The sequence below is a fragment of the Gallus gallus genome, chromosome 7 (assembly GCF_016699485.2).
Source record: "Gallus gallus isolate bGalGal1 chromosome 7, bGalGal1.mat.broiler.GRCg7b, whole genome shotgun sequence".
NCBI lineage: Eukaryota > Metazoa > Chordata > Aves > Galliformes > Phasianidae > Gallus > Gallus gallus.
Genome location: NC_052538.1, coordinates 34,114,431 through 34,140,314, shown reverse-complemented (window position 1 = coordinate 34,140,314; position 25,884 = coordinate 34,114,431). Strand labels below are relative to the sequence as shown.

The 25,884-nt window shown below is 41.6% G+C and overlaps 1 protein-coding gene across 5 annotated transcripts in view; it reads right to left on the bottom strand.

Moving 5' to 3' along the window:
- The window catches only part of ACVR2A (activin A receptor type 2A), a 57,475-nt gene that overhangs the window by 27,407 nt on the left and 4,184 nt on the right, over positions 1-25,884 (bottom strand). The window contains exon 1 of one of the 5 annotated variants that reach the window (XM_040703361.2): positions 22,219-25,688. The exons of 2 other annotated variants lie outside the window; for them this stretch is intronic. The gene's annotated coding sequence lies outside the window, so the exon portion shown is untranslated. Of the gene's footprint in view, positions 1-1,105; positions 25,689-25,884 lie in introns of those variants that run through there. 2 more of the 5 variants (XM_046943500.1, XM_046943501.1) reach the window with 2 other exon arrangements.

The following is a 25,884-nucleotide window of genomic DNA, read 5'->3' as shown; positions in this document are numbered from 1 at the left end:
CATTCAAGCTTCATCATTTAATGTATTAAAAAAACATGGAAAAACAGAAGGATATAGGAGAAAACTAGCATTGGTCAGAAGTACGACAACGCATGTTCAGTCTGCCTGTGTACCCAGCCCATACATTTAAGACATTACTGAAGGCGAGATGTTAACAAGCAAATGTTTTCAGCAGCAGTGCCAGTCAGGTTCCCATCTATTTCTTTGTATCACTCAGTACCTAACTAACATATGTTTATAATCTGGATACAGTAATCATGCTGTATCCATACCTACACTCCTTTCTCCTGTACTAATACAGTCATCAGCAGGGCAGCTCTAGCCCTGATCTGTGGGACCAAATCCTTGGCATCCAGGCACTCAGCAGCACCCCAAGGGGTGGGGGTGGCCGGCACACTGCTGGAGGCACCCATCGAGCTAGCAGGAATGGAAATGTGAGCAAGCACAGCCTGCTGTACAGGCACCCAAAGACCACATCTCCCAGGGCAGCAGGGACTGCTTCCTGCTGAGCACTGCAGCAGCACCCTCAGAACACAGCACCGGGCAGCAGAGCAGGCACAGCGCTGACAGTGTGGGCCACTCCGCATTGCCGCTTCCAGAAACTTTTGACTTTGACGCATTCCCAAAATAGGCAGAGGATACTGCTTATGCTTTTTGGGAAAGAGCCTGGATGTTCAACGGGAGAGACGCGCTAGCCAGCTGGTAACACTGCGAGATGCAGCATGTTAACTATTACATTCTTTGTGTTGCAATGGCCTGACCTTTATAACTCCCAGCTATGGCAAGAAACAGATGAGGCAACAGATTGAACAATTTGGTTCTGTCAGTGCAATAAAGCAGAAGTCCTGGATGCATCTCATACGTGCCATTCCTTTCCTCCCGTTGCCAAGCCTTGCTTTGAAGGACCACGGACAAGCTGAATTTGTGAAATTCTGAAACTACCATAAAATTAACTTTGCACAAATAGTCGTCTTACACACATCTTCTCTACAGTCAGGTTTTCCTATTTGTCAGTGCTGTGAATCAGTTCTATCGAACTGGGCTGTTGGCAAAGCACTGCTTTAGGGACTCTAGAGCCGACCGGAGCACCTAGCTGTGATAATACCTTCTCTGGTGGCTGTGTGGCCATTTGGGACAGGTCTGGCCAGGCTGAAGTGACGTGCGGATGTACCAGGACGGTCCTGACGCAGCTTTCACAGTAGAGAAGCAGGACCAAGGTGAAAGCAAGGAGAGAAGGAACAGGGAAACTGCACAAAGCAGCAGCCCTGAGCCTACGGCACAAAGAAAGCATCAGCTTGCAATCAGACAGCCCCTTCCCAAGGACCAAACTGTTGGAGGAATACGGCAGTTGGAGCTCACAACAAACACACATCTATTTGGGTTCCAATTTAGGCAGAATATGCCTCTAATGAAACTCCTATTACCATTCTGAGTGCTGAAAAATTGTTTTCTCCAGAAACTGTCAGGTCCTTGGGAAACCCATTACTGAATCTCAAAATGCAAAATGCTGCTGTTGAAAGGAGCCACGAGCAGAGCTCCAGGATAATCTCAGGAACTTATGCTCTTATGAACTTAAGGTCTGAAAGCTTGTGAGAAGAAAACACATTAAAAAAGGCAAGAATATGCAGGTATATAACTGAGTTTGGCTTCAGCACGTTAGCACAGATAACATTTAATCTATTCTGTGACACTGCAGGTTGCGTGCTGCTGTATCACGAGGCATTTGTGTTCAAATGACAGCTGCAGAAGAAAAAAGAACCAACATTTGCTAGTGAACTTCTGAACTGCTGTTAATACAGGATGCACTGTAATTGTCAGCAGTACAGAAAACAACTTTATCAGGAGTTGTTAGGAGCAGTCTGGAAAACCTCACCTTTGTAGAGATTTGAAGGAGTGGCTTCTGTTTTTTTAAGCAGGACTACATGAACTCCTGAAAAAAAAAAATCTTGCCTGTTTGTAGATAGAACTGTGCTCTTTTTCCATCCAGTGTTTTTCTGAGATGTACTTACTGAAGCCCAGGATGCAAATGGCAATAGTGAAACATGGAAGAGGATCCCGTATGTCTTTCCCAGCTGTACAACCTAACCCAACACTCCATCACAGTTCAGTAGTGCTTGATGCTACTACAAGCATAGGGACAGAAATGGTAAGGGTTTACCTGCAGGAATGCTCATAGGAAAGGCAAGGACTTTCTCGGGGCTGTTCACCAGAAGATCTGGTATATGAAAAATGCTCGCGTTAAGCTTGTTCCAGTACCATTCTACTTATTGCAGGAAGGCTACTTACACTGTGTTATGTTTGGAGTGCATCTGAACTCAGTCTGAGCAGGGAGATCCACAGATACATAAGGAACTAATGAATTAGTATGTTGGATCAGCAGAACAGCCGTGGCCAGAAGGACCACTGGGACTGGACACAGTGAGACAGAACACACACAGACCACCCCATTCATTATAGTATGTGAATCATAACACTGTTCTAGGCAAGTAAGAAAAAGGTCAGAAAATGAAGTATAGCTACAGATAGCACCTGAAAATCTTCACTTACAGCACAGATACCTTTTTCAAGTACTTACCCACATATATTAATCTAGTTGTTTCCAAAGTGATCTCATATACACCCTATAGACCCACAAATATATCTGGGAACAGACTACAGAAATACACAACAAAGGGCCAGCTTTGATGTTTCCACAACCAGGAAGCAAGTTTTTATCTTTCTGTATTTTTTCTGATAACACCCAAGGGAACGTTTCTCAAAGGAAAAATAAAGAGTTTATTTTCAATCTAATAAAGCAAACTGAGTTACAACACAAAGGACCTGCTTTATCCTCTTTACGCATGATAAGATGCCTCAAAACATATTTTGTTGAGCTTTGAACAAGTGTTAGTCCTATTATTGTTGTTCTCAATGCTTTCAGGTCAGACAAGGACTGTAATTCCTCTAAACTGTGCCAAAGTACATTCATTAAATCCATACATGACAGCAATTAACCTAAGTAGTGCAAGAATCAGGCAAAAGATAAACAAGTCAGTAAAGTAACAAATCACCTGACCTGCTGCCACACTGCCTTACAGAGATGTTCTATCTTCTCAGACTAGAATTTCTCCTTAACCTTCTCCTTTTCAGCATGGTCTACCAAATCAGCATTGTAGTTAATCAGAAGGTTATTGGGGAAGAATGCAGAAATAGCACTAAAGTGCTCCATCCAAAGATCTTTCAAGCGCTTTAAAAAAAGACCTGAGGGCCCAATTCTCTTCCTAAGAAAAAATTTACAAATAAAATAATGACTCTGTAACTGAGGATTTACAGATACTAACACAGAAGACATTTTTTAAAAAGTTAGCTGCCATAATCACTCTGGGTTATTTTTATATATTATTTAATATTAAAGAAACAGAAGTTTGCAAAAAATGTATTAATAGTGAGTGTGAATGCAGGCTCCACACTCACAGCTTCTGGAGTGAGGCAGCTCAACAGTGGAATGAATGGAGAGCTTCTACAAGAGCACCACAAAACAACAGTACTTCTTCAGGATCAAAGGACTGGCACCATTCACAGTGCTCCATTTCTCTCCTCACTGACACATACGCAAAGGCTGCAGCTCTGGTGCTGGAGGTGCACCTGGACCACTCAGCAGCTTTGTTCTGCCATTAAGCAGTCAGTGCACAATGCCTCAGCATGAGGTGAGCTGCAGCAGAAGCACATGCTCTGGGAAGGCCGCATAGCTCCAGCATGTCACCACTTCTCTTTGGGGTGCAAGCAATGGGCCAAAACACCCTGGCATCCTTGCTTTCATTAACACTTAAATTTTGCAGTTCAGTTCCACTTATTTCAAGGCACAGCAGTGATGTAGTTCCAGTAAGAAAGACTTGGCAGATTTAAGTATCATGCAAAGCATACCAACTTTTGACCAGAAACACCACTTCAGGCTATCAAGCGAGCACTATCATGAGCACTACCAATGACATGTAACAAGGCAAAATTAGATACAGTCACACGGAAGAACTAAGAGTTTGGAATCCAAAGAAGAGATGACCTTAAAACGCGCTGAACATCTGAGTGAGAAGAAACGCTTTACTTGCCAGTCATCAGTATGCAAAAGTGGCCACTTGACCTTTCAAGTTCAAGCCTCAGTAACTAGCCACGTTGAAGAAGCTCTGCACCCACAGCTGTGCACTCACCCTGCTGACTTCTCCCAAAGAACCTTTTGGAGAGGCTATTAACCTTTCAGTTAATTTAAACAAAGAGCTATGGTTTTCAGAGACCTGAGATGTTAGAAAGGCAGCAGAACTAATGGAATGCCTCTCTAAGGAGGGAAGCTACAGTTCAAGGAAAAAGATCCACATGAAGGCGAGGAACCTTGAAGTTTGATTGCTGGTTTGAGGAGCCCACATCTGAAGTAAAGGCTCCACGGGAGTGGTTAAGAAAGATGGGATTAAAGAATGGGAATTGTGATAACACAAAGTACTCATACTGGTGACTGCCAGGGGTACAACAACGGTATCTGAAGCTCTCTGAACTCTTAATCATGAAACAAAAAAGCCGACAATACTTCTGCAAGATGCCTCCCTCCAGAGGGCCCCTCCCTTCCACTTGAAGGAGAGCAAAAAAGAAAGCCTGTGGGGTCCTGCTCAGGCAGCATCAACAATCCTTAGGGAGAACTTGTGCCAGCAATGGCCATTTTGAGGGAAACAACGGATAGCTATGGCACCAACCAGCTTTGCCCACAATAAAGGTTGTCAACATCTGTGAATCTCCAGAAATTTCAAGCAAAGAGAAGCGCTATTTTTCATGCTCCTTGACTTCAAGGGAGCACACCAAAACACAGGCTGATGTTTTCAAGTTCAAACACACCACTCCTGTCACTGCAAAGGTGTGAGCAGCACTAAACAGAAAAGTCCTCTCATCTACTGTCTAACAATTTTGTATTGGAAAAAATGTTGACAGATTCTATAAGCAGTTTGGTTTTTTGAAGTATAGCTTTGGGACTACACTCACCTCGTTCAGACATGACTGGTCCAACACTTCTCCCTCTGAACAACACAGAAGTTATTATAAGCTGATAAAAATTCACCCCCCAAAATGACACTGGGCACAGCACTCCCAGAAGTTCAAATTCTCCAAGAATCAGAGGCTGAAGAACATCAACGAGGGGCAGATCAGGCACCAACACAGAAACACACAGAGAAGGTTTCCAATTAGGATTACCCTCCTCTCCTTGGCACGAACCCCGAAGCAGACACACACACGATAAGTCACTAGAGAATAATCACAGTAGCTGACCTCAAAGGAAAAGCTGTTTTGGCTCAGCCAAGATTTAAAAAGGAAGTGAGAAAAAAGAACAAACCACAGATAAAAAGGGCAAGGCTTGGCTTAAGGGGTTCCTTCCCACTGCTCCTCCCAAAATACAGGCACTTGGTACTGCATGTAGGTTTGAATGTAGAAACGTAATTCAAAGTAAAACTCAGCTTAGTATTTGGGACTAAAGAAGTCCCAACCTGGGGCTCTGCTGTACCCTGTTTGGTGGCACCATCTGTAAGTGCCTGGCTGAGCTGAGACGAGGCAGCTATGGATGCTTTCCCACGGCAGACAAGTTTGTACCCCCGTTTCCACAGAGAGCCTTACAATGCTGCTGCTAAAATTAAAAAACAAAGTACTCTGCAGGCACCCTGCCCCAGATTAAAGCCTAAATATACCACGTAAGGACATCAGACCTCAAATAGGAAGGTATGACTGGCTCTATAGGATGATTATCACGCTGTTGCTGGCAACCAGCAGAATTTCCATCTGAAGGCCTGACTGGGAGTTTCCCAGCAATGTCCTCAGGTACCTGTCCATGTGACCTGGTACTTGGAGCCTCAGAGCAAGAGGAAGCCTACAGCCTTGCTGCTGGTAGGGGCGGTCCCCAGGCAGGCCCTGCTGCGCTCTATGGGGCTGCCTCTCCTCCTGTATTCATCCAATGCACCAGGCTAACCTGGCTTTTCTTCTTACCTTTCTCTACAGTGCTAGATTCTCCAGAGACAAACTAGGGGCCACAGAAGATTCTGCTAACTATGAGGGTGAAAAAAAAATAATCTTCAATTACATGCCATCTTGACAGCTGAGAGATATAAATGACTTTCTTCCTTCTCTACCAACTGCATAAAACAATCTGAATTTTCCATGCAACAAGAGGGAACCAGTCTGTCTGACGGCTTTCTTCTGCTTCCTACCCCAGTGACACCCAGCTGTGAATCACTGCAGCACTACTCATCAGAATGGTCCTCTGTCCAGGCTGGGATCTGTGAAAGCTCTTCTCTTCCACATCTTTTCCTGCACTGCCTATTTCACACATCTTCCAGAATCATGTTGAAAAGGACCAGCATTTCACTGATGTATCAGGAGATGAGAAGACTCTCCTCTTCCACACAAGGAGAATCCCTTCTACTTCTGCAGAAATGTCGACAGAAGAGCAGAATTCAGTTACAAACAAATATTATACCTTTTGCCTTCTGAATCAGTCAATATCAGTGCAAACTGCATCAAGTTGTTTTTGCAAAGAAAACAGAATTGCACAGTGAGTCAAACAAAAGCAGTACGATGTCTATGAGGCAAGGATCCACCTTTACATCTGATGCTTCACACAGCTGATGCTGCAAGTTTTTCTTGTCTTTTCCTTTTCTCTCTCCTTTTCATTTCAGCACTTGGTGTAACAGCAGGCCTGTCCCAGTTCATCCTTCCTGAAGAGGTTGGCCAGAACTGCATCAGTACTTGAGATGGAATATTCCCGAAGACTTGCATCGTATCAATACTGTTTTCCTTTGTTACTCCTTCAGAAGCATTCTAAGACTGCACACATCACAGCCACATCACATCAGTAGCTCACGGTATCTGCTCTAGCACAAGGCCACGTTCAAAGTACATTTCTAAGTTGTAGTGCAATCAACAAAGCAGATTCTGCCGCACAGCCTCCTAAACAGCTGAACTGGCACAAATGAGTGGAAGTAATTCCCTCCTTCAGCTACTAAACTTACATAAATGTCAAACTGCTACATCGCCCATCTGAGTAAATACCTATCATCATAAAAACGTTAATATGTTTTTGACTGCTGAACTTTCAACCTAAAGCAAAAAAAAAACCTGCATGACCTCAAATCTTGCTGTATCTGTGTCTACTGTGTAGCCTTATACTATATAAATATGTATCTGATTTACAGAAAATTCCAAGCCTTTTCTGTATTGATAAGGATTTAAAATTTATGTTTTTAATTTCTGTTCTAAACTTGATACATATTATTAAAAAAAAATAAATTGGGATCAACCACCTCTCTAGCGCTGGCTAAAGTGGCCATCACTCGGTATGGATGTTCTATTTGCCCCTCTCAGGCTGCCTTACTTTGCTCACTGTTTCAGGCCTAAAATCTGAAGATGAGGTCAAAGTTCCCATTCTCACAGCTTGAGGCAACTTGCATTTTTACAGACAAGCGCACCACCGACACGGTAGGGATGTACCCTTCCTGCTTCCAAGCTCCTATGTGCACCCTGTACCTATGCCACAGGTACAGGCTCAGAGCACCACACACAAGAGCCCAGCAATATCTTAATTACTTTTAACCCCCAACATTTCCTTCCCATGCCCTAAAGCTATCAGATTAACTAACAGTGAGAACTGACAAGATTTTACTACAGATTATTACGTCCATTTTTATGTAGAATAAATGCTGAAAGGGGTGATTGAAAAACTGTCAAACATTCAGGTATTGGAGGTTCACAGCAAGATAAAAAAAGAGACAGAACAACAAACAAATTTCCTAACGTATCCCAGTATTAGGCAATTCTCTGCTCTATTTTTTGTTAAGCTGTGTATTCCCACGAAGCAGATTTTTCTATTCACTGGATTTTTTTTTTTTTTTTTGCATTATTACTGATTATGAATATGTTTTGAAGAAGAAACCTATAACCGAAGTATTCCAAAAACCAAAATCAGGTTATTAACATCAAAACACTAAACACTAAAATGCAATCAATTCATTGTTTTGTCTTTGCCTGAAAAGCTTTAAGAATAACTGGCTGGAGTGGGAACAATTTCAGAGCAGCTTCCTGAAGCCCGTGCTGCTGCTCCCCAGCACAGCTCTGCAGCAGTGACTTTAGGAATACGCTGCTCATGGGGCAAACTGCACATTTCTTGTAATAACCACAGTTAGATGCAGCAACTGCTGCAACAGCTGTCTTAAGTACATCAGCATAGACTTGGCATGAGACCCAAAGCAATACAAACATAACCTAAGACAGAGGCTTCTAGTGTCCTTACCTGCCTACAAACACAATCTACATTTTCATGTTCACTGTTTTTTGATGGTGTTTGACGTTCAGTAAGAAGCAAGGCAAGGAGGCAGCTGGAAAAGCCATCAGGACTCAACGGTAATTAAGAGCAAATACCTACTACAAAATGTACTGTATACTAAAAGGTACTGAAAACATGTTTGCAAGGTTTTAACAACCTAAACATTTCATCATTGAGGCATCAAATTACATTTTCATTTAGAACCACGCACGGATGCTCAGTAGAACTGAAGTCATCAGGAGCACCAGACTGTAAGTCTGCAATAAAACTGCTTAAAAATCACACTAAAAAAAAATAACTGCTGCTGGATTTGTGTTAGCAACCCATGTGTTTGATAACACATGATCAAGGTGAATTTTGGTGCTGTATACCCTCATGGCACAGAACATACCTGACACGGTACAATAACCCTAAGCTATTTAAACAGGTTTATAGCACGCAAATTAATGGGGAAAAAGAGACTTAAAGCGTTCGATTAAGCCAGTTTTGCTTCATTTAACTTTGCAAGAAAACCTTAAAAATGCATTTGTCACAAAACGTTGCATTAAATTTGTAGCATTAACTTTTCAGTATGTTAATTCATAGTATTAAAGTAAATTAGCAGACTTTTATTAAGAAATGACTCTCAGGGAACACAGGTCTTCCTGTGAGAGCCCCACACAGCTCTCAGCTACAAAGTATACACATTTAGAATGGCAACTCCGGTTCAGCCAGTCCATCAATTAAGTACTGCATAATGCTTTTAAAAGAGGGGGAAGTTCAGATTTGCTGTGTGAGACCTGTATTCAAATCTTTTATTTTAATTAATATTCCTCAATCGTTACGTCAGCTGCAATCTTCATTTCAGCAACTTGCAGGGAGCTCCTGAGCTGCAGTGACTGCAGGCACTCTGGGTAGCGAGGAGTTTACGATGTACACAGTATTTAACTTACTATCCAGTTCTCATTATGCATTTGTTTGGTGCACTTGAGGAGCAAAACATAATACAGCCATATTCCCATGCTTGGATTTAAGATGCTGCTGTGGTCTGAAACCTACAACATGCACACATCTCACAAACAGCACCGACACAAGGAGGGCACCCCGTGGCAACAACAAATGTTGTGATAAAAAAGAAACCCCATCTCCCTTAATAATTCATGGAAATACCCCAAATCTTTTACTGACCATCCATCAAAGAATTCATTACTGTTAAAAGGATTCACTTAAACCTTGCCCATAAAACATAATGTCTTCAAATTGGACCCATACAATCTTCACTCAATAAGTGAAGTCGCTCGATAAGTCTTCACTCACAAAACAAAACAAAAAACCACCCAGGAAATTTAATCATCCAAATGCTGAAAAATCATTCCCAGCTGTGCTTATGCACAAGTGAAGAAGTGATCATCTCCCCAAGCAGTGGAAGCCATAAGACCAAAGCAGCATTTGGAGAGCTTGCTGCTTGCACAGCTCTGCTCTGCAGGTACCACTGCTGGCAGTGCCCACGAGCACTGCGTGCACTTCGGCTCCACCACCCGCAGCACTGAGGGGTGGCATGGAGAGAAAATCTTGGGGTAGCAGAATAATGTAGATATTAATAGAACACCAATATCAGACCTGACAGAAATACAGATGACTGCAGCAAGAAGGCTGAAGAATTCAGAGAACAGAAGCAGCCACCTATTCTTCATTATCTATCCAACAGGAGGGGGAAAAGCATACTTAAAACGTTAGCTTGATTCACTCCGGATGAATTTTGCTAACGTTCTGAATAACATTTGCTGTGTCTGAAATAAGCCAAGTGACAGAATTAAGGCTTTCAAGACAAAAACCATCTGTTTTTGCTATTTGCCGAAGATATCCAAATATGTAATTTTTACAGTATTCAAACAAAGGTACTCAGTATCTTTCTATATAAACACGCATATATACAAAAACTAGTTGAGATAGTTCCTGGCATTCAAAAAAGGAGGATGATAAATGTAATACAACCAGTTTTAATCAAGATCAAAGCAGCAGGAGAATGCAGACAGACAGTCTAGACTGCTCTACTTCTGAGAGCCTAAGCATATAAAGCAACATCTGCAAAGAACATTAATCACATTTAGTCTACAATCTTATCACCTCCTAAGCAAGCAGAAACAACTTTTACTTAAACATCACATGCTTATATATGACAGGCATTTTTAATTATCTTTAAATTAGATATTTATCACTGATTACAAAGCTATTATACTGGCTCTGAAATATGCTAAGGCAATTTTAAACACAGTTGCATAGTTCCCTGGATAAAGGGGATGGGGGGGCACAGGACAGAAGTACTGCTGAAGAAACTTACTGATGGGCAGAATTGTTTCTACATTGTTGGTAGAAAATGGGAATTAACTATATTGAATTCAGTTCTGATTTGCTCATCCGCATTTAAGACTATAACTCAGCAGACAGCAATGAAATTAAGATATTTTCTATATAGTTTTCTTTTTTTTTTAAGCTAGCTTTGGGAAATGAAGTGGGAATGTAAATAGTCAGCTCAGCTGCTTTTTGGTTTCTGTCTATAAGACAGGATTCACGTGCTGATACAATTTGAAGGGGAACTAAAACTCAGAGCAGTGTTGCGTATACACCTATAGCCTATTTATGTGATTCGATACATATCCCTTAATATAGAAATAACCTATTCTTTGCATCCCATAGTTTACTCTGCTTACATCCTGGTTCATTCTCACTTATGATTTTGTATGCTCACTAGCAACCATTTAATTTCCTTTATTAAGTGTCTTGCATCAAAGTTTTTCCTTCTGCCAACATTTTCCCATACTCCCTACTCAGATTATCCCTCCATTAAGTCTCATATTTGTCATCAAAAGTGCTGGAAATTCTTATTAGTGCTACCTGAACAACTCCCTTTAATCTTGTATGCCAGTCTACAACTTAATTATGCAGGTTCAAACTTCTGGGAGCCGAACATATTATCTTTAACAAGAGCTTGGGAGAGAACCGTCCACAGAAAGCTGTGCAAATCTATGTTTTAAACCAGAGGAAAAAAGAATCATCACCAGTAACTTCTGCATCAAGCTCAACTTCTTAAATGACCACACGTCCCATGGGAAACCTAATATAATATAGGAATCAATTCCAAATGTATGATTCTTACTCAAAACCCCCAGTCTGACATTTCTCAGATAAAAACAGACACTGTCTGCAATCTCCGCTTCTTCCACATTCTCTGAATTTTAGTCGTTACAGTTTCTAACACTTTCCATAGGAGATATCCCTTCCCATTGCAGATACCCGCTGCCCATCATGCTGTTTCTTAAACAAAATGGACCGAGATTTCTTAGCTCCTCAGCACCAGCATTTGCAGATGAAAAAAATACTCTTGAAGGTTTTTCTGGATCCTCCCCAGCCTGCGTGCTTCACTTGCAAAGTCAGAGCTTCAACACAGACGTTTTTCATGAATAAACTCCCCAGTACTGAGCATCCTAAAGCTCTGCAGTATTACTGTGCAGCTACAGCTCGTTTGCTCCTGATCTATTTAAGGAATTACCTATCTTTAGTCCTACTGACAACAGATTTTTTAATGCTCGTTTTAACCTCCTAAATCATGCAGTTTGACAGAAGAATTTTCTGCACACCTGCTGACACTCCCACCCCTGTCCAAAACAAGACTGCTCTGACAAACGTCCTGAAATGCTGTGCTTTAAGTTCACTGCTTCCCCCAAAGGAGAGATGCCCTGCTGATCTGCCCAGGCAAAAAGCATCAAACAAAAGCAGATGAGACTGGAAAATGCAGTGAGCATACAAGAATGCAAAGCAAGGCCTTGTTTTATTAAACTTGGCCATCACAGAACCACACCAAAGCAATCTTTTTCTGGTCAATGGCACCATTTGCCTATCTGATGTATTCCAACACAATATTACAAGTTAATAAAAAACAAAAACAACAAACCCAAAGTATTCAAGTAAAGCAGGAAATTTTAAGTACTGAAAGATCACTGCAGAGACATTCTCAGAGCTTGCCTATTTATCTTCAAAAACATGGAACGAGTTCTGGCTGCAGAAGTTCTTAACTTTAATTAGATAAACTCGATAGAATAATTAAAACTAGACAGACAGACTACTTTCAGGTGGCACAGGTTAGCAAACAAAACTTAGTTTCTATCACACTGCAGCTGTATACGGTTCAATTTCTGTTAGCTGGCCATTATTTCCCATGTCAGAATGAAAAGAAGGCTATGTCACTAATATTTACCCCCAGAAATCTCTGAAGTACCTTAACCTGTCAAAGGTTCTGAACAGAAGCAAAAGCTCACTCTTGTAGAGCGCAGCACACAGTGATCCATGGATGTTGAGCAGTAACAACGCAACCACAGCTGGCAGTAACTCCCCCAAAAGCCCATGGCACCGCTGCCAGCCAGCCAACATCACCTGCAGACGTCTGCTTCCTTGGCCATAGCATGTTCAAAGCTGTCTCTGCTCCAACCCTCCAACCCACAAGACTCCTTCACTACGGGAATTGCAGTTCTCTTCAGACCACAAGCTTTGCCACTTGGGAAGAAGATTCTTCACCCTAGCATTTTACAGGCACCTAGTAAAAGGCATGTTTCTTCCCTACCTAAGGAGCTTGGCATGAGACAACTATGCTATTTTGTATTACAAATCCACTTTGCAAAGCTATCTTTGGTCAATGGTAAGAACTACTGTTTTGGTGGGTGGAATAAGGGATTAACCACAAGGTCTAGAAGAAATAACATCATGGCTATACAAAGGAAATCCAGGCTTCAATACTTCTTATCAAGCTATAAATGAGAAAAGATTAAACGATTAAAAAAAAAAAAAAGCAAGAAATTCATGTATGAATCAGGTATATATGTGATGGAAGAAAATATCACAAACAAAAGCTTCCAGGTGGAAGTACTGCATTTCTACTAGAAGTTAGTTCACCTACATCTAAATTACAATTAAGAAAATGACATCTATTGACCTGGAATTCTGAAGGCACTTTAGGAGATGATTATGACCTCATTCCTCTTATCAAGCACCCAATGAAAGCCACAACATGGACATGGGTACTACATTAAAGAGCTTGGCACTCTTCAACTGGCTTAAATTTGACAATTAAAACTCCGAATTCTATGCTAAGGGAAGTCTCAAGAAGGCTTCCCTGAACTTGTTCTCCATACACATTATTCCTGCTCAAAGGCAGCAGTACCAAACTCTCCTATGTATCAAAGGTGAGATGACAGTGATGACAAAAGGTTATTTCTGGGAGCACCTGGCAGACAGATCATCTGCACAAAGGTCTCAACAACACTCAAGAAATTACCAGAATATCAAACACTTCTTGAAGGAGAGAAAAAAGACAGTTTTGAAGTTATTTTGCACAAAGGGTTAAAAAATAAGTTTAAATTATAATTCTGCCCATTAACGCAGCCTCCAAGGAAGCACAAATTCATCAGTACATCCTCTATCTTTAAGCCATGGGAGAAGCTACACAGTTGCTTGCAATAATGCCAGTTTCTCACCAAATTCCTTAAAAATATCACTCCAGCCACTGTTGATAGAGGCAGATAAATCTCTCCTTATGGACTGAGCGAATATGAAGTAATTATCCTGAGTTTCTGACTTCATGGCATCTTGGAAAATAAGCCTAGCTGAGCCTGCCCTGTGTCAGCTAAGGCTTTGACAAAGCCAGCAAAACAGAGCTTCTTCTTAAATACCTATCTCAAGACTTACACCCAGTATGCAGGACTGTATTACTATACATAAGCTAGTTTTAATCTATTTTACTCAAAAATATTGGCAATAAAGCAGCAGCAGCAGAGGGCTCAACACATTAAAACAACTTAGAAAGAATCCAAGATACATTCACTGTAGATCACCCTATATCATTTCCAAAGTCAGTAGAATAAGCGAGCACAGAGCAAGCAGCATGTGATATTGAATATGCTGACACTGCTTTAAACATGTGAGTCTGGAGAGAACTCGGACATTAACCCCACCCGGGATCGATAACGCACACTCACAGGGACAGATTCACTGACCAGCACTTCCATGAGCCCACCAGCACAGCTCTAAGCATTCAGTGCTGGCCTTATTTCTATCCTCTTGTGCCCTTCACATCCTAGAGAACACACCTTCCCAACCACACAGAAGAAACAACTGTAACCACAACTAACATGTGAGCTACAGTTTAACTTTCTGAACACACATGGTAAATGGAAGCAGAGTGAACTTTGCACGAGCTTCTAACTGCTGACTCACGTCCCTCCCTGGGCAGGACACCTCTCCCTGCTGGCACAGGGCAGCAGCCATGCGTGGCCAGGTGGGAAGTGAATGCGGATCTTCAGCACAAGGAGAACTTCTTTAGTGCTGCCCTCCCAGAGACATATGTGTTCAGTGATTCCTCAGTGTAAACACTCATGCTAGAGCCTTGCTGTGCTTGGAAGAGATGAGAAAGCTTTCTGTGACAAACAGGAGTTATTTTTCATGAACTGTTATAAAGCATTTTAATACTGAAGCGGGAGCTCACATTAAGAATGCATGGCAGAAAAACAGCAGGTCTTCCAGATTTGCAGCATAAATATTCTTTGGAGGAGAATGTTTCAAAAATATCAGACAACATGAACTGTAGGATCAACTAAAGGCTCTTGGCAGGAGGCTCCAGTGATTGGGACTTATTTGACTTGGAGGTTCCACCAGACCACACGTAAGCACCTTGGGCAAACTATTTGCCATGAATTTGTCCATTTCTGAGACCATTTTTTATTTCCACTGGTTCTGAAGTGAGTTCTACAGTTTAATTATGCATGGTTAATAAATATATCTTTTGAAAAAAGCATCGATTGCTTTGCTAGAGCTGATATGAAGCAGATGGCCAACAGGCCAAATAGGAACAAAGGACAAGCTATCTAGGTACTTGGTCCCCACAGCAGCCCTAAATGCATTTCTGTAGTTATCATGTTTCAAGTTGTTTACATTTCACTTAGATTAAGTCCTATATATGTATACACAAAATTATATTACTGGTTATTAAAAACATTGTAAGAGAACACATTTCTTTCACAGCAAAATATAGGCTCTATGGGTACTACGGGGCAGGATGATGCTGTACTTCTTTGAAAGAGCCAGCAACCCCTATTACACTGATGCTTACTTTAAGAGAATAACACTTCCAAAGTTGTATTTGGAGTACCTCAGAGAAAGGGGAGTCATAAACAGTAGTTCAAGGGCTTATACTGCCAGATGTTCTTTGATGGAGTTCTTCTGCTCAAGCAGAAACAGGTGTTTCTCTTGTCACAAGCAAGGAATTCATTCAGCAGTAAATTCTGCTGGCAGGCCAGAAGAACATCAAAGCTTCACAATTGCCAAAAAGAAAAAGGTGATGGGAGAACTCTCATGTCGTGCCTGCTCAAGCTGTTTCTTCTACAGTAATGGAAGAGTACTTGTGAGACAGCTTTCTATGCACTTAAGATCAACAGGAGAGAGCCTTTTTGAATGAGAAGAAAAATGTTTTTTTTTTTATTATTTTTGTTTTACAGGATGATTACCTACAGCTCATCAGCACAGCCAACAGACACTCAGTAAAGCAGTAACTGAAGGAACGCAGCACAACTCTTCTGTGCAGCACTCCAACAGCCAGAGACGGACATCTACCTTCATCTTGGATGCAACACTGTACAGTTCAGGTAGATGTAACATTGTAACAGCCTTGCTTCTTCTCTGACACTGTTTATTCCACAATCTATGCAGAGATTGCTGCTGGAGGTCAGAAAACTCCCAGCCTTGTCTGCTCCTGTTCCTGCTCAGACCACAGAGGCCTTAGGCTGAGAAGTTACATGAGGAAACAGAGTAGCTTATGACTGCAGTTCTGAAGCCCCCCCCCACAAGTGCTGTAATGCAATTTAATGCCATGAACTTAGGTATCTAAGATCCCTGTACAGACACTTGAGGAATATGGGACACTTAACCGCAGCACATAGCTGCCCTCAGCAGAGCATGAACTGAAGTACAGAGGCTCCTGGCCGCAGAAGCTGAATTCCCAGACTTGATGCCTCCATCACCCCCATCCTTCCCAGGCTTAAGGCCATGCACTTTGATTATCAAGATTTTATTTTATTTTTTGTTAAGTGTAAGCACATACCAGAGAAGAGTTCATCCACCCATCAGCAGAAGACTGATGAAGGCTCTGGAAATTCTACATAAAAGCTTATTGTGTGAAAGCTCAGCAGTTCTGACTGAGGGGGGCCCAGGCTTCCACCACATGGACAGTCTCTGAGCAGATTCATTATGCTAAGGACGTCTACTGTATTCTCCATCTCTCTTCTTACATCTTTAAGTGCTGTCTATTTACTGCTTGGATTTGATCCACACAAGACATTTTGCATCAAGCTTGTACCTATGTGCACAGGATATGTTTCTAGGACAATTTGCTGCTAATATTGAAATACTACAAACCAGACACTGCTAAGATTACATAGCAAATAGGCTTTCTGTACTCTTTTCCTAAGCTTAGCATATAATTGGTCTGCACTATAGTCTGCACCTCTTACTCAGTTCCTACCTCACTGTTAGCAGCGACCTTGGGAGATGAAGTCAGTTTTATCACCCATATCTCTAGTTCAGGTTCTGGGGATGGCAGCCTCCAGCTGTAGCTGTGACATGCTCTCTGGAAACACGGGAACTCTGCCTCCTACCACCTGTGAAATATCCATTAGCGCAATAGGAGAGAGCAGCCTAACTGCATGAAGACAGGGAGAATTGCACTGGTACACTCCTGCTCAAGCATATACAAACCTCTTTGTGTCCACGCAAAGCAGAAGGCAGCTCTGTGACAACAGGTGTGTGCTGAGGTGCTTAGAACCACCAAAATAAGAAACAGGTTCTTTTAAAGATGCATTATTAACATAGATCATTTTGTCATTTTTCCCTTTCTTAACAAGTACGTATACAGAACCATCCATTCCACTCCTCCGTCTTTCTCCCTATGTAATTCATTTCCTAGGTCAAGTCACCCAGGCACTGCCAGCCCTCACGCCACCCATCTCCTCCCATGCTCCCCTTTCTTCTACCCCAGCTTTGTCCTCATCCAGTATTCTCTGCAGAAAGCCACTCACAAATGCTCCCAGTCACTTCTGCTGGTCTAGCAAGTAATATCAGCTCAGCACAACATCAGACAGCCGTGAGGGCTGGAGTGAGAGGGCAGAACTAACAGTGAAGTGTAATTCACCAAAAAGCAGCTATGTGGGTGAGGGAGAGGACAGAGAGAAGGGAACTGTCACCCTCTCAGTCTTTCAGTCAATTTTTCTTAGGTGTTCTACATAAATCAAAGCTGACAGTACTACAAGACACCAACACTGAAAGTACTTATGATGTAACAGTTTTCATTATGTATAATTTGTAAAGTCTTGACGCTGTGTCAAATAGAGAAGCTAGCTTAGAGCTAGAAATGTAATTTTAAAGTGCCATACAATAGAAATTAAATAATGACACTTCAAAGATGCCTGAGTAAAGAAAAGACTTAAAACTACTCATCAAATGTAACTTTTTACCATACAGAGAACCAGGGATTTTGCAGAAGGAGGAAAAAACTGACTTTGATGAACGAAGGCCAAATTACTCTGACTGGCTGCACTAAGTGATACTGGCTGTCAGCGCTAGCAGCCGGAGCAACCAAAATAAGCCTTTTGGACAAGCAGAGCTAATTAGCTGCTTTATGAAGCTGTCTGAACTACTGTAGGAGCAATTAAAAAGCATCCACTTTGTTGGCTTACTTTTGAAACTTTATCCCATTACTGAACTTCTGTTTCAAAAGGACTTTTTCACCTTGAATGTCCCACCTAAAGGTGACACGGCCATGCAATATCTGACGTCGAGATGTTATCTGCAACGAAGATTTTGCAGTTTATTACTGGCATTTCAAGAGCTCTACGAAAGCCCACAATTTGCTGCATGGTGAGTGTGCCAGGCCATGTCTGAATAACGGCTTTCTTAAACAAGCACTGAGGTTGCAAACAAGCTTCTCTTCGCCAAGTGTTAAATTCACTTTGGCTACGAGCAAAAAGTGAGAAGAGCCTGCAGTTCTAATGACCAACCGAGGCTCCTCTGGAGCACAAAATGTCAGCAGAGAAATACCCTGAAAGTCCATAAAAGCCAAATTCAAACTCAAATTTTTACTCCAATATGAAGAAGTGGTAACTCGGCCTCTTCTCTGACGTATTACAGACTGCTACCACTGTGCACATAGGATTTTAACAGCCCGGGCTGATACACTGTACATAACTTGTCGACAGAAACCTCATACTCGCACCACAACGATTGTGATGAAGTGAAAAATACAAATTGGTTTTCTGCACAGATACCATTCCTTGTCTTTGATGTGAATGAAAAAGCTTCCAACACCAACACAGTTACAATAACGGAGAAGGAAAAACTTCTGGGATTACCATATTTCAAATGAAACATTTTGGCAAAGCGAGGTTGTAGAAAACCTCCATCAATCTACAACTGAAGAAGTTCAAGTCACTGAGATGTATTTCCTCATCAATGATTACAGAAAATCCAAGAATTATTCTATGTCTGTTCTCACCATCCCTAGAGTAATACCAATACCATCATTTATCACTTTTGGTACATTCTGAGCACTCAAGATGACCAAAAAGAAAAGAACGCAGTCTGAATCTGCTTTATAGCTGAATCCTCCTGACAGGCTGTTAGAAGATGGTTCTCCTTTGGATATGCCACAGATGATTCTCCTGAACATAACTGTCCCTCATTTGAAGAGCAGGATTATGGATTTAAGATTTTTTATTCTTATTATCTTGCAAATTATATAATTCACAGTCTCTGTGCAGACACCCTCAGAAGCCCAGTGGCTATGTGAAGGGATGCTGGGTGAGAACTGAAGTTTCTGCCTTCACACACTCTGGTGGGACACAATAGGACAAGGCCAAGGACAAAAGCCTTCCTCAAGGGCTCCTAAGCATTTGTCACCATGGATCCAAACAGCATTCAAATGTGTTCTGAATCATCCCAACAATTCTATTTAAAAAGCTAAGCTGGGTTTAACATTTAATATTTGCTGGGAATAATTATACATCTCATGAGGGTAACAAAAAGGGGATTTAAGTTCAACCTGTCAAAAGTACAATTTTGACATTTTGATTAAACAAAAAAATACCTGAAATCTTATTTGCCACCCATCAGAATGTTTTTGAGCCACAGAGAAGGTACATCAGTGTATTAAGGCATCAAGAGCTTTGGAGAGGGACCCCCTCCATATCCCCTGGAAGAGGTGAGCCCAAAGCACTCGTGGCTCCGTGGAAAGTCTCTGACCTGACAGGATGTGGTTCAGGATCTTTTTTTTAAGTGAACAAAAGCAGATGACTGTCAGCAAACCATTGAGGGTTCTTTCTGGTAGAAGGCAATTCAGAGCACCAGGAAGCCACTGCTTGCTACTGAGTTTAGAGTGGTTGTTTCACTGGGGAAAGGGGCAGTGGAGAGAAGGGTTAGGAGCAAACAGCATGTGGTTTTAAATAGTTACCTTGCAAATTAATCATTGGTTCAAATCTTAGTACATATCAACTTATTAACATATCACTACTGATTTGTACTATTCTACATGGCAAGGTCAGGATGAGTTCTTTTTTTCCTCCTCCACCTTGTATAAGCCACAAGAGAAGCTAAACCAAAGGAAATCAAACCTTAAGATTTTTTGAGGCCTTTTAAGGCAACCTCTGTGACAGGCTTTGAGTTGAATGTAGTACAGTAGAAGTATACCTAGGGATAATTCACAAACAGATTCTCACATTGAAGTTAAAACAAAACAACATACAACCTCCCCCCCCCCCCCACCCCCCCCAACATTTAAACAGGGGTTTTCTCCGCACTACTTCTAAAATAGCCTTATAAGCAAATGAAAAATAGATAATTAGTTTATTTTTAATAAGAGTACACAACTGATTGCAATTTAAAACTATAGCAACTTTCACAGCCTTCTTTTTTTTTTTCCAACTCTGAAACATGAAAATATTTAAAGAAAACTTCTCTCTCCTGTAATTGCTATGAGCTGGAGAGAACTCTCTGTACCATCTACTGACAAACACTACCAAAGATTTCTAAAATTAACAGTTACTGCAAAAGTTTAATTTTGTCTCATACACTTAACAACATAATGGAACAACAAAATTAAACCACTTCCCTGTTTACGTGGATCTTTCCCAGAATTCCTAGAAAGAAAGTTTTCCACGTTGAGAGGGCTGATAAGACGATAAGTTGTATTTTAAAATGGCTTTAAAAAAAAAAACAGATGAAATTTCAACTTACATGCTGATATTGAAGTCTAAGCACTAAACACAACTGGCTGAATAAAGAACACTACGGTCATTTAGGCAGTATTTAAAGACTTGAGATTGACGTTAACCAGGTGAGTTAAGAACTCTGCACCTGAAAGACCTCAGGTCATGATATTGCAGCTTCACCTACAAAACAAACTCCTAATCACAACTTTGTAAGCCACCAAAAGGAAGGAAACTGCTGAAATGAAGTTAAAATCAGCTTCACAAGATAATAAAGGTCAAGATACAGCTAGCATGTGCTAAGAATAGCACCGGGATAGCATCCCAAGCAGGACAAGTAGTCCTGTAAGCACCCCCAGCACCCACCCCACTTGAGGCCTCAATCAGTGGCTGCATGAGGAGGTGCAAAGCACATCACCATGGCTGCAGACCCCACCAGAGCTGGGGGTGCTCGGTGGCACCATGTCCCTCAGGATGGAGGCAGAGCAGAGCAGAAGGGCAGCAGGAGTGTCATGAAATGCAAGGACAAAAACCTGAGCCCTGGGACAGGCACCCTCTGCAGCATCACAAGCAGGCACCCCTGGGCTGACAAGAACCTGGGGTCTGGTGGACAACGCACTGCTCTGAGCATGACACAGGAGGAGATGACCTCCTGAGGAACAACAAAAATTAAACCACGCTCCTATGAGTTTACAAAGTCACTTCAAGCAGGAAGCTACCCCTTCCACTCAGAGCCTTTAGTATGAAACTGTATTAAAAAAACACCATTAACAAGTAGACTGCAAGACTATGGCAACTTTGAGAAAGTACAGAAACAATACTCCTACATATTTTGACCACCTTTCCCCTGCTTCATTTCTAAAAGGAAGAGCTGTACTCCTCCAACTCAAAACTCCATCTGCCACAAGAAACTACTTCACCTGAGCTTAAAAGCAAAAAAAGGATTAGCAATACAGATTCCTATTTCCATTAAAAAATTATACAGACATTCTCTGAAAATGAGAAGTTTAAATGGAACTGCATGTCTTACATAACTTTTCAGGTGTTAGCTTCAAGCTGCATCTCAGTTAAGAATTAAAACAGTACAATGTAAGTCATTTTCTGTCATCCCTATAGAGACTGTGACATTTTCTCAGCAGTGAAACAGCCTCATGTGGGCACACAACCAAACTAAATTAGAGAGGAATACCTCCCCTTTGTAACGCAAAATACAATGTCCATTTTCTTAATTTCAGATCAGCTGATGATTATCTCAAAGACAGGGAAAGAGAACAATGAGAAACAGTCTTCTGAATAACTTCAGCTAACATCTAGCATTCATAAAACACCGATTCTTCCCATCTATGGTGCCCTTCAGTCAGCTGAATGCAGTCCCTATAGGCAGTGCTCCCCATGCAATAAAGCACCTGGAAGCCAAGATGCCATATTTTGCTCTTTTTTTTAACATGTCCATCACAATTAAGAGCATATGGGGGTTTCTTTTCACAATTACATTATTGTTTCAGCTTTTTTAATTGAATTACCACCTCGTTACAGCTTCAGACAAATCCCTAACATTAAAAATAGAAACACCTTAACAAAACAAGGAAGGTGCCGTTCAGCTACTTAAGTTACCTCAACAGTGCGTAGTCTTCTTTCCAACTAAAGGTACTCAGCATCATGTGAAGGCCAAGTCGGTGAAGTTTAATAGTTATGAGCAAGTCTTCCCAGTAAATAGCACTGAGATTAATTATTACAGTTTTGAACTGACTCTGCATCCCGATTGGAACCGATTACCTTGTACCAATTTAACCAGACGTACCAGCAGAACGCAGTATTTTCACAAGGAAGTTCTTAGAACTCAGCGATACTTCACTTACCCTCAAAAATCAACAAAACAAGGATTTGGCAACATATGTAGCATTCCTGCTCTTCCTCTGCTACTTTGTGAAGTCACCAAGATTTCAGGTTACACAGCTGCCACTCAGACCTCTCCTGGCACCAATATAACTTTAATTACGCCACTTGCTCGTTCACTCCATGATAGTTACTACCTGAAAGCAGTGACAGCACAGCTCACTAAACGACCATCCAAAGGCAGACTTAAAGGCTACCACTCTGCTCATCCTTCTTTGAGAGCCTGAAAACAGGGATTCATTTGGGAGAAGTGTGGAATAGAAGTTAATAAAGAAGAGAAAAAATAGAACACACATGCTTTCCCCAAGCCCTGTAATGCAATTCAGCTTTCCGTGGCAGCACCTACCCAGAGGTGCGTACCAAGGAGTACATCATGCCTCCAATACTCAGCCTCTGTGGATCCCACCCCATTAACAATACCGGGTTACCTCAAACTGCTCCTGGCTGCAGCAATAGGTAGACTTCCCACAGGTGCTTCTCACATTTCCAAGTGTTTTTTCAAGCACCTCTTAACCACATAACCAAAGATTTATGCCTCCAGTCAGTAAGCGAATTGTCTTTTTTTTTTTCTTGGCCAGACCACTTGCTTCCAGTCACACTTCTAACCAGCAAATGCAGAACGATAAACTTTCCTGATTTTCTTCTCATAAGGAGCTCTTTCACTGTGGAATTATTAAGGAACGGTGCCTTCGCAGCAAATTAGTGCAGCACATCAACTCTGCTCTGCTCTGTTCCCTCCAATAACTCAAGCATTTGGTGCATCTCGCATATGTTTGGGAGCCCCAGCCGCACAGACACGGCTGTAAACAACGTGGCAGTAAATATTCAGTCTCTGTGGCACCGCAGTTGCAAACTGTTTCTAAGAAAAACCCTCCACCGCCACGCAGACATTGCAGAGGAGAGAAGAGAAGAGATGCCACATAAAGTCACTGGCATTCAGAAACACTTCAATTTCCATATGGAAATAACAGGAAATAAGATGTGCTGAATTTCAAGCACCAAGGCAACAAAAACACATTAAGATTTAATCACACAAGAACTTGGCTGTAAAATTTGTAATTTTCTTGATCTTTTTAAAGAGTTCTCATTTTTAGGAACATCAGACAGCTAACAGACCATGCATTCCACCAACCAGCTAAAGCAGACATTTGCATTAATCTGCTTTCTGTTAATTAAGCGGTGGAAACGCATCTCCCCTTCACCAAGAAATCTCTTCTGCAATCAAGTTCCTCGTCAGCCTCTATCTTCGCACAGCCTGTGTTATAGCAGCTATTCTCTAAATGATTTCCAAGGATAAATACTGTGGACTTGGCATGTCTCTGAATCACAGCTCTGCAAAAGTCTTACTTCTGCATGCTGTACCCATCTCATTTCTTCACGTACAAGGAAAATGTTAATACTATCTTCTAAGATACTGAAATCAGAAGTATAAAATTATAATGATGATTTGTGAGAGAGCTGAATTCCAACTTTAAGGAGAAATAAGCTAAGGGAATTGAAGCCCTGCCAAAAACAGGAGTGTAAAATGCAAAGGCTACAGAATGTAGAATAGCTACGAATGAAAACCATTGGAGTTGCTGCTATTTTTCCCCTTTGTAAAACCAGCTTTGGATCTGATAAAAACCAAACATCTCGAGTTAGACACAAAAAAGGTATTCTTCTATATTCTCATGTGCCGAGATCTGACAGATCCCATCACCAAAATGCTTTCGCTGCCAAATTCCAGCAAGGTGGAGAAAAAAGTCATTCAAATACTGTCCATTAAAACCAGATGAAAACTATTACTCACGATAGCAGCAATTACTTCCTTGCATTCCATGCAACAAAACAGCTTTTCCCTCACAGAGCCCCCTGCTCTCCCCCCATATATTATACACCATCCAGTATTTGGAGAACAACTTACTTCTTCCCCCATGTCATAGCTTTTGCATGGGAAGGGTAAGCATGATAATAAATCCAAGACAGCAACACCTCTTGAAACATCTGTCAAGCAGAGCCCTACTCAAACCACTGCTACACGTTCAGCATTAGCACAATCACAGATATTTTGCAATAACGCAGAAGATTTACGGTTGGTAAGATGTTCAGTATTAGCAGATTATAGGGCGTTGATTACAGACCAGAATTATGTTAATAAAGTTACAGTATCAACCTGGAGCCGTAATACTTTGTAAACAACATCACATTCACATGTAGGTAGGTGGATCTATGCTGGAAAAACAAGCAGATTTACAAGTCCTGCTCTGAACTGCAGTATCAGGAGTGCTGAGGTATCTCCCAGTGATAACACACTTATTTCCCCCCCAGAAAAATAACGTCCATAAAGCAAAATCCTGCTTTTCATAAGAGCAAGCAGTCCTAAGTCTGAAGTGTTTTATTTCTCTACCTGTGCAATTAAGCAATTAGAGCTCAACCGCACTCATGGACAGGCTGCAGAGAACTACCAGCAGAGAATTTCACCAACACTACTGACAGAGTTCTGGCAGGATTTTCAAGTGCTGTTAAGTTAGCAGCAAAAGGATGGTAAAATAAATAAATAAATCACAACAGCAAAAGAATTAAAGGAAGGTCTCATCTCTCACTCCTCGATTCCTCCAGAACACCCCAATATTCAGTTTCTGAATCTGCAGCAGCATCTCTTGGTTCAGTACTGCTATCTAAGTGTCGGGGAAAATAAATTCCCCTAATAACAGTTGGTGTGAGACAGAAAGAAGAAATACATATAAAAAAAATCAAAACATTCCTCAGGCAGTGAAAATACCTACAGAGGTATCTTTGAATCATTTCTTCTGGCTAAATTACTCAAGACTCTCTGAACGACTTAACAATGATCTGGCATTAGGGGGAAAGGAGACAGGATGCAGACCTTCCTGACGGGCTTTCTTTTGTTGAAGTGATTTTTAGCACCAACCCTGCAACGGATTCAGGTCTCCTTCCCTGCAAGAAACTTAAAGCTGGAGAACGACTGTGCTGACAACCTCCCAGGTACAGAGAGAGAACGGATAACTCGGAAGGGAGGAAATGATCGTTTGGGAGATACCATTAGGAATTAAAAGCTGCAGCTTCCGCAATAGCAGACGTTGTTTAAAGAGAAGCCACTGCTTCAACATCTCCCAACATTCCCAGCCGCACAGGCGGTGTGCTCGGAAACAGCGCAGAGAGCCGTGAAGGCGTACACTCTATTCCTGAAAGTTCATAATGAATAACTCGGTAATGACGAAGGGAAGGACACAGAAACACTTCCTTGGGGGTGGGGAGAACAGAGATAGCATCTGAAGGGAAGTGTTCCTTGATGAACGTGCTATTTTATTCACTTTTCTTTATTAAGCTTACTCACAGCCTCACACGAGCAGAGGCACGGGAAGTGTATTGTACTGTTCAAAA